At 40.5% G+C, this 12,695-nt stretch overlaps 1 protein-coding gene across 2 annotated transcripts in view; it reads right to left on the reverse strand.

Annotated features, from left to right (window-relative positions):
- Positions 1-12,112, reverse strand: part of LOC117937357 (leucine zipper putative tumor suppressor 2 homolog) — a 28,882-nt gene extending 16,770 nt beyond the window's left edge. The window contains exons 1-2 of one of the 2 annotated variants that reach the window (XM_034861251.1): positions 11,847-12,112; positions 2,239-2,306 (exon numbers count right to left, since the gene is read on the reverse strand). The gene's annotated coding sequence lies outside the window, so the exon portion shown is untranslated. The remainder of the gene's footprint in view (positions 1-2,238; positions 2,307-11,846) is intronic. The other variant, XM_034861252.1, reaches the window with a different exon arrangement.
- Positions 12,113-12,695: the final 583 nt, after the last annotated feature.

Raw genomic sequence — 12,695 nt, forward strand, 5'->3', positions numbered from 1 at the left:
GTTTAAGTTACTTCCGCAGTGGTTGCACTTTTCCGAACCGGATGCTCTGTCCATCAATATATATACGGTCTATGTGTTTAGTTTGAGTTAACATTATTTTAGACTGAATCAAGCTGTCAGCTAGCCGTTAGTCGAATTAGCTGTTAGCTAAACTAAAGTTAGCTTCTCGGTGGAGGCTAACAGCAGAAGCATGGGACAGATCGTGATTCGTGGAGTGTCGTAAATCCTTGTAAAACAGGATTAGCATCTTGCGCATGCGCACAGATTGGGTACCGACAACTCCCCTTGTCACCAGCATGAGTTCCACCAATAAGACACATCACTGTGGGATTGTGGTCTAATGAAATACTTATCCAAGACATTGCGAATAAAAGACGCATTAAACGCCCTAAAAATGGCATTATGATAGATTTGTAAATCAATAATATTTAAATTGAGGGAAATAGCCACAGACTGTGGTGCACTGTGGTAGGATCTGAAAGAGGAGAAGCAGCTTACTGGTTAATGTGCATCCTGTTTTATCAGCAGGATCAGGGATGTTTGCTAAAATTAACTTTACCAACTTCCTGCAGGGTAACTGCAACGGTATGGACTTTACGTAAAGCTAAACAACCCTTCAGCTCTTCCATCTGTTCCTGCTGTAGGTTTTAAACAGATGGAAGTGCTGAGGAGAATGTGGCTTCCCACATGTACTGTAGTTTAATCCAGATGGCTTTAAGACAGCTCCTTAAAGGTTGCACTGTGATAGTGCCACAGTGTATCCTCCAAACCCTGTACAGTAATAACTTAAAGGAGAATTCCGGTTGATTTCAACATGTAGCTCTGTTTTTAAAACTTTTGTAGTGCTGTTGTAGCGAGACAAACAAAAACAATTGGCGCTGCCTACACCGTGTAATCCTCCTGCTAACCTTAGCGCCCAACAGGCTAAACAAGGCAGGTTTTAAACGTGTTTTTAGCCTCTAAACTTCCTACCCATGTGAAGTGATTCCTTCAGAGGGAACACAGTGAATCTAACTGCAGTAGATGTGAAAGAAATGCGTCAAAGTTGTGCTAATTCAGCTGGGTTTAGTTCCGTTGCTGAGAGGCAGTTACCCCCAAATTCCACATGATGTGGAACGGCTGCAGATCCGCTCCGGAACGGCGTCGGAGTAATTTGGTTTCCATTAAAGTCAATGCTGCGTCCCAGCTCCGGCAATCTGCAGCCCTCCGGAGCAGATACGCAGAGCTTCTGTTTTTGCCAGACGCCGGAGAGCTCTGCAGCATTTTAGCACACGGCAGTGCAAGACAGGAAGTCAAGCACAGAAACAAAACATCTGGTTAATTTTTAAAATAAAATAGACTATGCTCACAGCGAATCATATTTCCCTGCACTACACCTATAAAACACATCCCAGAGTTGTTTCCTCTCTACTCTTCTGGATGGATACAAACTGTTCGTTTGCTTTTGTTGTTCTATTCTACGTGAATTTGCGAAATCTCGGGGGTCCTTGAGACCTCAGCTGTCAGTCATGGACGCAGCCGTTCCGCAACAAATCCGGACCTGGTGGGCGTTGACGGACGGCGGAGCACGGAGCCGACACAGAGCGGAGCTGTTCCGCATCATGTGGAATTTGGGTTTTAGAGAGCTTAGGGACCGTCTACAAACTACAACAAGAGATAAAACAAAAATTATTAAATCAATGATTAAATAAGTTAGTGTTTCTAAACTTACCTCAATTATAGCCGGTCTCCTGCTAAGTGTACTACAGCACTTTTAAAAAATAAGCATATGTCTATTTTTGAAAATATGTTTTTATCGCTTTTCTGTGTGTTGTAGTTTGTGGACGGTCCCGAAGCACTCCTTGTAGTATCAACTAAACCCAGCTGAATTAGCAGAACTTTCATGCATTTCTTTCAGATCTACAGCAGTCAGATTCACTGTGTTCACTCGGAAGGAATCACTGCACATGGGTAGGCACTTTTAATGACATTCTGAACATGTTTAGAGGCTAAAAACATGCTTAAAACTTGCCCTGTTTAAGCCTGTTGGGTGCTAACGCTAGCAAGAGGATTACTCGGTGTACGCAGCACTGATTGTTTTCAGTTTTCTCTCTACTGACAGCACTCCAAATTTACAAACAACAGAACTAGGTGTTGGAATCGACCAGAATTCTCCTTTAATAGTTGTTTGTTTTAAAGCCAGACAATCGAACCAGCGACCATAAACAGGTGTTAACTTAAGAGGTCTGCTCCCCTCACCTGCTTTTCCATATTGACAAGGAAGACCAAACAGGAGAGGGAGACATACTGGAAGAGGAGCATGTGCACTGAATAAAAAAAGACTAGCTTAACATTTCCTTACATTATTCATCTGCTGAATGGGCACCTTCAAAGATGCTCTTCAATAACACTAAACCTTACTGTGACCCGTTAACTGATCCACAAAACAATCAACAATCAACGAAGTGGAGTAAAGATGAGAAGTTACTTGTTCTTCTCCATTAGAGGGTAAAGCCATTTTATTTAGAAGAAATTCGTATAAATTGACCCCTCTCAGAAACTTCCTTTGAAGTAAATGTAAACTTCTTTCATGACGGTTCAAAGCAGATAATGAAGATGCAAAAGCCTGCTGTGAATGGAGGCCCTTCTGTTTGAAATGGTGAATGATTAAGCAGGTAACCAAGTGTCATTCAAATGTTATTTCAAGGTTTGATGTCCACATTAAGTGCTTCTTTACAGTAGGGATGGGCACGAAAAATAGAATTATTAATTACTGATTGGCCAAGTAACTATGGATTATTTATATGATTAAAAAAAGAAACCTTGGTATAAAGATGATATGTTTCCCTAGAAACTACGGTTGAAAAAGAGCCTCCCGATGATCAAATTATCTGCCAAGCAGCCGAGAATTGTCAGTGTGGTTTTTGGGCAACTTGGAGCGAGCAGAAAAAAAAAAAGCAGTCAACAAAACAATGACATGTTACCACGAGGGCTGGATACCAAACTTTGATACTTTTAGGTACCGACAGAACAAACACACACACACACACACACACACACACACACACACACACACACACACACACACACACACCTTTTAAGAGATGGAGGAACCAACACAGCCCAAACACATGTTGCTTAGAAATTAGGGAAGTTGTGTAGCATAAAGGGAACTCATGCAAACAGATGTGTTGACAATACTGTAATCTGGGTATCTGAGACAATGCTTAAAAAGTACACCAGCTTATTAGGAACAACTGAAAACATGCAGACATGCATAAAAATCATTTTATAGCTGCTTGCTTTTACATGGTTGTGGTCAAGAACAATAACAGCGTAGAGGAAAAACAGCTTGCATAGAAAAGACTGGGCAGAGGGTGGGAAGTGAATCTGCTGAGAAAACTGGCAGCTTTGTCTTATTTGGACAGCGAAAGATGACCCACATGGAAAACATCACATTCCATCTTAAACAGCACAAATTATCTGTGTGTTCTCAGACATCCTCATTTAGGATCCAGGCAAACCTCAAACATCCTCCCACATTTTAGAAAGAGAAAACTCCATCTACGTCCACTGTACTGATGATGAAGAGGAAACAAGGAAGGACAATGAGGGCAGCTGGCAGTGAAGAGGTGGTGCTTTTTGGAACAAATGTTAATACATAAGATATCTGCAATTAAAATTATGCTGAGCAAGAACTACACCACACTAAGCAAACTGTTGTGTGGGGTTTTGATGTATCCAAAGCCTTGTTCCTAAAAAGCTACAGCCAAACAGATTAGCTTAAATAAATACTGTTCAACAAAGTTGTTGGAGTGAATAAGAAAAGTAGCTAGAAATTATTATTCAGAAGGCAAGACAATTGTTGGTATAAATTGTGTATTTTAGAGGCTCAAACTAAACTGTATCTGAAATTACTGGACAAAATGCTTAGAAAAGATATTGGGTTGTCCCTTTGGTTGTATAAGCCAAATATGATCTACAGTATTTCTAGTATAGCCAGAACAACTTGTTTTATGGCATTTTTTGTTAGTTTTTATTTGGACGCCTGCACACGAAGGTAATAATGGCTTATCTGTCAAGCACGGATGGATGAACTTGACATCTTTCTCCCTCTCCGAGTGAGCAAGCAGGACTGATGGCTCTCCACGCTAATTTCTTCTTTCTGCGTAAGCCCTTATGCAATGCTGTGACGCAGTTACTGCCCAACTGGGCATCCCACCACCCACACAGCTTCTGATTCACATCCTCATTCCTCCCTGCAACCTCTCCACCTCTCAGTCAGCCTGCCTCCCACCACATGGTCAGCCTCTCCACTTAAAAAGCTTCACTGGAAGAATGTGTGTCTTGTATGTTTTTGTGAATATGAGGGCCTGTGTAAAATGGACTGTGTTTGTGAGCCGTCCATCTCTCGGCCTCTCAGCGGGAGAATAAAATAAGGCCAAAATCGCACAGAGAGCGAGGAGAAATGTATTTAAAAATACCCAAACAACCAGCCTCAGAGAGGGGGTCGCCCCACTTACAGACTGTACCTCTAACTGCAAGAAAACTAAACGAAAATAAGGATGGAGACAGTTAAATAAAGGTTTTAAAATTGGTAAAACAGTTTTTTTGATACTTTTCAAGAGAACTTGAGAAGACAAAAAAGGAGTAATATGACCTAGTTAGGTGAGAGTGAACAAACGGCCAAATTGTATAAGTACTGTATATAAAGTTGAATCAGACGAGTGGAAGAGTGGATATATGTTAAAGATTTAAACATAAAGGATCATTTCAGTTTAGCTGGGTTATTTTCATAAGAAACATGAGCAGTCAGCTGATCAGGCAGTTTAGCCAGATTAAATATATAAAAACCTAAGTAAAGTATTCCATTAACATTCCCACATTGCGTAGGAAAACTGTGAGCAGGAGTTCTGAAGCAGAAGTCATCACTGGCTATGTAGTCCATTTCCTTCTAACCAAGAACTTCACCATTCAAGTGCACTACTTCTATGACGTTCAGTTTAGTAGTATGTTCAGGATGTGGCTGGTTCAAGGTGCTATGTTCTGTTTAATAAGAAACTAGGCCTACAAAAGCACTATTTATGAGGTTAACAGATCAGATTAGATAAAGAGTAAGTTTCTGTGTTAGAGATAAGTTCATCCATGTACTGGACATCTCCACAGCTACAACGGTGAGAACACACAGTCTGTGAAAATGACTGTGGGCTACACCACAGTCAGAAGGTGTGAGATGGATTACAGCAGGATAACGGGCAGCTGACACAGCTGAGTAGTAAGTGAGTGGGAAAATGAGTGGTTGTGGGAGAGAAAGAGTGTGAGAGAAAGCTAGGAGTCAGAGAGGCTCCAGGCCTGTACATCAGCCCATATGGGCCTCACTGCAGCAGCTGTGAATGTCATGATCACACTAACTACGTCGGCCAATCACAGCTGCTCATGGGAACAGGGCAAGTTGTTTTTCATGCTCTTTTTAACTCACTTAGTCACCCACAAGTGACAACAAATGATGCTGCCCACTACGTGTACATGCTCTGAAATATTCTCCTAACACAACTTACTTTTGGGATCAAAGCCAAGCATAACTTAATCATTGTGCCCTCGTCCTCTGATAAACTCCAATGTCTGAGTCTATGCAATTCAACTAGGTGTACTTCTCTTTCCATCAAAGAAATATTTTACCATTCTGGAGGCTGTACTGTAAGCTGAATGGTGACATTAGCATGTGCACAGTGACAATGCTTATTAGAATCCTTACAATAATTTTGAAAGACTTGTTTGCTGAGTATTTTGTTTTTTTTTGGTTTTCTTGCTTGTACTGAAATTTACATATTCTTGTTTATCTTTTATATTTACTGTTAACATGTTTGAAATAAACTTAATCAAATCAAAAATCAAACAATGTCAACATGCTGATGTTAGCAGGTCTACCTTGTTCAGCATCTCAGTTTACCGCGTTAGCAGTAAACGTAAAAGTACAGCCCATGGGGATGTCATCAAGTATTTGGTCATAGGCCAAAGTATTTGACAAACAAGTGTCAGTAGGATTTATCTTCTAGGGACCATGAATTTCTGTAAAAAAAATAATTGTTTTTTAAATCCATCTAATAGTTTTTGAGATTGTTTGCTCTCGACCAAAAAGTTGGACCAACTGGCAAGCAACGCAATCACTTGATTGCGTTGCTTGCTTGATCACTTGGGGGACACTTTACCCCCAAGTGATGTCTGACTTTGCTGGGAAGGCAGCAAAGTCCAGCCGCTCTGGCATCTTATCTGGGCTGTTAGTGAAACTGTAAATCTAATCAGTACTGCAGCCGGTTCTTGGGACCCAAAGTGTTTGCAAAGTGGCTGCAGGAAAAGATGTAGCAACATGGGTCAATCATCACAAAAAAAAATAATCAAAAATTCTTGGATTCCAGCTTCCAAAATATGAAGATTTGATGTTTTTTGGTCATGTATGATAGCAAACCGTATATCTTTGGGTGACTGTAATGGGCATTTTGTAAAGTTTTTTTACTCCGGATCTTTTCTAACTGTGACATGTTAAAAAGGCCTATCAGCACAAAAGTCAAATTTGTTTCTTTGATTTTTAAGATTTTTTGGGGGAGCTTTAATGGGGGACTTATATAAAAAGAATAAAAGGTGGGTGAAAGTTTTGGAAGAAGCACAAGACTTTGACTGGTATTAAGGCATTAAAAGTTTAAAATGTGGATGGTGGTTGTTTTGGTGCCATGGTTCATTTGCATTGAAATGGGGCCATTAGTCAAAGGTCCAGGAAAGGCGGTGACAAAATATGGCAATTTGGGAGATAAAAGATGTCGACAGATTAATGGCCACTGTGCTCTGTACCTGAAAATTAGGTTGAAGCAAAAATCCCATAAGGTCTGACCAAAGATAATTAAATGGGGGGCATGTGTGTGTGTGTGTGTGTGTGTGTGTGTGTGTGTGTGTGTGTGTCAGACATCTGTTGCCTTATCCTCTAAATACTTCTGTATTCTTAAAAATATTCATCACACAGATGTCCATGGCTTGGGTCAGGAAAGACACTCAGACAGAAAAGGGATGGAAAAAAATAAGAGGTGTTGACCTGTTCCCGGGCTCAGGGATCAGGAGTCTTTGAAACCTCGGCTCCTGCCTGACAGCTGAGCACAAAACTAAGACTAAGACCAAACCAAATCTGGATATAAGGTTATTAAAGCTAAGTGACATGTTACACAAGTCATTACTGAGTGAAAAAAATGCATTCAATCCCCCATCTCCTAGCTCTAGTTTATCACCTTTAATGTGATATATAACCTTAACGTGGTTAAAATGTGTGCTTTAAAAGAGCAAAGACAGGAAAGAAGTGATTAAACAAAAACAACTGATTAAGTATCCATGTATGGTTAACGTTTATGATTGGAAGTTGGCAGGTAAAATTATATTTAAAAATGGGATTTAAGGTAAGAAGAACATGAATTGCCCCAATGTTATTTACAGACGTGTACCAGGCGGACCAAGGTCATAGAGGGTGACCAACGACAATCAGATCTGAATCACCCTGTCGTTGTAAAACATGTCTGGTATTTATTCCACACATGGTTTAAAGAAACATTAGAAACAAGATGAAAATCTATTTACTCCGAAAGAAGAGGAAGGAAGCAGTGACGGTTGAGGGCAACCGCTCATTTTGTTGTGTCAACGTACTGCGTGTGCTGTGGACTGAGAGTTTTCTACAGTGCGTTGTGACACTACAGCAGATCCTTAACAAGCAGCAGTCTGCCACCATGAAATCCCCTAAACAGAAACAATTGACACAGAAAGTCTACCTTCGGCAGAAATACATGGGAAATTGACGCTGTCGGGTGAAAACCGTGTATGTCCAAAACTGTTGCTTTTTCAGGGAATGGGGGAAAAAAAGCTAATTTGAAATATTATATTTAGCTATTTGCCTTCAACAAAGTCCGATGAAATTGTCCCGTCACTGTTTAAATATTATAAACCCACAGATAGACATAAAGGGTGAACAATAGAAGTGATTTCTGAAAAAAAAATTAAGACGACAAAATATAGTTATACAAGGTTTGTTGACCGACAGCAATGAAATGCAAGTTTAACACAGGACGCGTTCCTTCATTGTCATGCACAGACTAAACAGACATAATACACCCCCGCCATAATTTTGTGTCACGGCTCATTGTTTGAAAAGCCACTCTGTCATTATTTTGGACTGTTTTAAACAGTGTGGTGTGGGAAACTACAACAGCACTAATTACAGCATGCAAACAGCAACAGTAGAGTAAATTCAACACAATGGGACACTACATAAACAAAGAAACCAACTAAATACTCAATCAGCATTTTACTTGACATGAGGGGCCCTCAGGAAAACTTCAAACAACAGTCTTCATATTGCTTGACAGCAGAACACCTCCCACTGTATCCGTTGTTGTCTTCTCTTCTAAAGTTTCTCTCTTTCTATGTTCTGTCTGTTCTTCAGGAGACGGTTTGTGTTGCCGTAAAACAAAGAAGGAAAGGACTTGACCTCTAGATAGACAGCTCAAGGAGAAACATTGACAGCAGCAGCACGACAGAGAGGTATCGCTTACAGAAAATAAAACACCATTATCTATTATGAAGTAGGGGCTTTTGGACTCATCCTTCTTGTTTCCCTAATTTCCCAAAGTCAAACTGAAAACAATCAAGATGTGTTGTGTTCCAACAAATGATTAGAAATGAAACAGTCAACATGAGGACATACACATGAACACATGCAGTAGGCACATACTGAGCTCTATTAACCCCTTATAGTAAATAGCGAATGAAAAGGTGAGACGTTGCGTCCTCAGACAATCTTTTGACATTAATGGCTTTAATCCTCGAGGCCGGCGGACTCTGAATTTGCTCCCTTGATATAGAAGGCACGTATTTTCTACAGCGGGGCATAGTGCAAAATGTCATCTCCTGTCTGCCAGCTCAGACACAAATAGGCTCAAAATAAGCGGGGTCCAAAGGCATGCAGATCCATTGATAAATAAATACTGGATTCAGATGAGATAAAGGCTATAGAACCCATTCGTAAACATGCAGAGTCCTAACATTCCTGTCATGTAGAACTCCACGCGGACACCAACACCCTTGGTGGAGATGTTGACAAAGCAGTTCCTCTGAAGATGTGAGGGAAGCTTGCAATGTTCTATGAAACTCACTTGAGGCATTATCAATGCAAATAGACTCGGGCCTCCCACTGTCAAGGCACACAGTCTGCCCTTTTCAAGCTTGCTGAGGTAAGCACTTGGCCTCTGTGTGTGTTCGTGCTGAAGAAAATGTGCATATATCAAGCAGAGCTGGGGATTGAAGGCTGGAGCAAGGGGAGTTGCTCTGCTGTGTAGTTTGTTTGTTCTTCTTTGTTGCGTTATCATCTCGTTTTTAAGTATCTTGCCTTTGTTTACAAATGAGGCAGCTGCACACAAGAAATAGACGAGGGGCCATTTTTAGCTTCATTACTTAAATGAGACCACTTGGGGATCTTTGGTGGGTATTTAAACACACTATAGAGCTGCTGTGTACACATGCACCATAAATCCATCAAAACGCTGAATAATGTTCTAGTTTCTCCTAGTAAAACACAAACTGTGGAGCTCTGGTGCCACAGTGCACCTGGCAATGCAAGAATACTGTGAAGAGGACCTCTGTGTCAAGCCAAAAGGGGCTGTAGAAAGAGTCAAGATAGGGAATGCAATTCATGTTAAGAAATCACACGTTGTTGTGTTGCTCATGCAGAACCTGGGGGATGGAGCCTGGACAGCTCTCAAAAAGACATAGGAAAGGGATCCGAGGATTACACTGGAGGACGAGGTGTGGGACAGAATCTGTAGGTAGGCCTTTCCTGTTATGCAATAAATTTCATGATAAATAATAATAATCGATCATTTTTCTCTCTACCAAAGCTTCCTTAGCGTAACGAGGAGTGAACCCTCGTGTTGGTCACTTGTCAGGCATGTGGTCTCTGTGTGTGGAGGAGGGACTCCTGGCGTAGCCTACCACAGAGCGCAGCAAAAGAGCGTGTGAGGACCATAGCCAGAGAAACCGCTAGTTAAGAGTTGGAAGAATAAACTCTTTTTTTTTTTTTTTTAAAGATGTGATTGGTTTTACAGCAACACGCAACAGCTGCAGTGTGGGAGCACTTTGGCTCACCTGAGCGAGCCGGTGTGTTGCATTTGTTATAGAACAGCAGCAACTAAACACAATTCTCTTTAACAGAGACCGAGCGTCCATTTTATTTATTGTTTTTGGATTTGTTCATTTATTGTGGACATTTGTTTATTACACAGTGTTTATTGAGTGTTTATTTATGTTGTGTAATATTCTTTAGTAATAAAAGTTTATTGACCTTTGAGAAGGTGTACCTGCATTATTATGGTCTAAAAACGACAATATTATTGTTAATCGCAGTAATATTGGGGACAATTTATCGTCCAGCCAAATTTGTTATTGTGACAGGCCCATCTGTAGAAATATTAAAACTGTCACACGATGTGAGGGTGCGCTTCATTCAGTTTAAGAGTATGCATCACTTCAATTGGACTCCCTCAAGATTGTTTAGAATTGGTCTGAAAGACACACCAAATTGTTGGAAATGTAAGACAGAGGACGGCCAATTACTTCATGTCCTGTGGTCCCGTGACGAGGTCCAGGAATTTTCGAGGGGGATACCTGATAACCTATGTCGGGTTGCAGGGACCCAGGTTCCATCCAGCCCAAGATGATTTGTTCTGGGAGGTGGGTCAATCCTAAGCGGGATGGATAAGACGCTTAAGAAGCTGGCTTCTAAATGGTGAGACAACTTTAAGGATTTTCTTTGTGATTTCTATTTCTTACTGAACAAAACTGAACAAACTGCCCTAGACCCGGAAACAATGGGTCTTAAAACAGGGAGAACAGTTAAAACATGAAAATAACTTCTTAAGACAGCAATAACGTTCCAGTGACTTTACAAATGGGACAACATGAGGACACAGAACAGAATCAAAGCCAAATCAAATGTCTTTCAGTTCATTTGTTTTGGGGAGATGGATGCAGGGTCCATGATAAGGAAATTGTTGATTTATGATCTGAAATTAAGGCCGAGCGATATGGAGAAAATCATAAATCACAATATTGTTGACCAAATACCTCAATATCGATAACAATATTGTAGTGTGCACTATTGGTGCTTTCACACAATGAGATTTTTGATAAATAATCCTCAGTAATGTGGACATAATGACTAAGTGGGTAAAGGCAAATAACAGAACAGTTACAACAGTCTGGTAAATTCAGAAAATTACAGAACTTTGCTGAAATGCAGCCTTTAAAACCAGGAAAAGACAACACTTATGCCATGTTATGATAAACAAAATCTAAGATGATATCTAGTCTCATATCACGATATCGATATAATATCGATACATTGCCCACCTCTATCTCAAATGGAGCTCGAGTCTGAATACTGTAAGAGGCACTTTGGTGTGTCTAAACCCATTAACCTGCCGCCTGATGCACACGTTGATAAAAAAGGGAACTAGACAGGACCACACCGACTGAGCTCCAGGGGACATGTGACATTGTAAAGAATTTGTTTGAGATACTTGAGCAAAAAAAACTACACTTCATTTCCTCCGTGATTCCTCCAAGCTAAAAAAAAAAAAAAAGCAGTAACAGACACCCTGAGTAATTAATTGTACATTCACACACCTGCACAGAGTTTTACACATTACTTTAAGGTGTCCATCAACTGACAAAGACAACAGGACACATGCGGCTTTACAGCATGTGTACAACCCTTTACTTTACTCTTTACATTAGTATTATAAAATCATAAAATGGCAATAAAAGCCCGGTTTACTTACCGTGCAGTGGAGTGGACAGTCCGGCGGAGCTGCTCTACTAAGTCTGCTGAGAAACTCTGGATGCGACGGGTTCTTCTTCCTTATATAATCGTTTTATCCACAAATTCGTGACTTTACTATGGTGCCGGTTGATTAAACTACATGTTAAATGTCTTTCTTTCTTTCTCTGTTGCTTCTTTTGCTGTCTGGAAAGCACGCTTGTTGTTGTGCGGGGAGCTGGACAGGCGGTGCTCGCGTTAAGAGAACGAAGGCTAAAGCTAACAAGAAAAAATAACGGCTACATCCGGTAAAGGATTTCAAAATAAGATAGCCTAATTTTTGCCACCCCTGAAATGTGAATCAGAATTGAAGAATTATTATTCGCCACATCTAACTGTAGGCCTACAGTACAATCTAGTGAAATCCAATATCTGCATTCAACCCATCCTAAGCATTATGAGCAGTGGACGCCACATATGTCAATCTTGTGGTTGAGGGCCAACCTCCACTGAGCAACAGCTTAGCTTTATTGGCCAAGTATGTGCACACACAGAAGGAATTTGACACAGTTTTTTTCGTTGCCCACAGTGTTAAACACAGTTACAATAGAAGTGGAAACGGAAATAGACATAGGCATTCAACTAAGAAAAAGGAAAACAAAACTAAACAAAGATGGGTAAAACAATGAGATGTACAGACGGCCTACTCTTAATATTTACATGAATGGGGTGACAACATGTTAGAAAATCAACACCTTTCTGAATAAGTTACCACTTAGTCTCGCTTTGCCAGACCATCCTCAATCGAACATAAATTGGCAAGTGGCCCGCAAGTGTCAATTTCAGAGGCTATTTTCAAAATTGTTCACCA

This window comes from Etheostoma cragini, chromosome 21 (genome assembly GCF_013103735.1).
Source record: "Etheostoma cragini isolate CJK2018 chromosome 21, CSU_Ecrag_1.0, whole genome shotgun sequence".
NCBI classification, from domain to species: Eukaryota; Metazoa; Chordata; class Actinopteri; order Perciformes; family Percidae; genus Etheostoma; species Etheostoma cragini.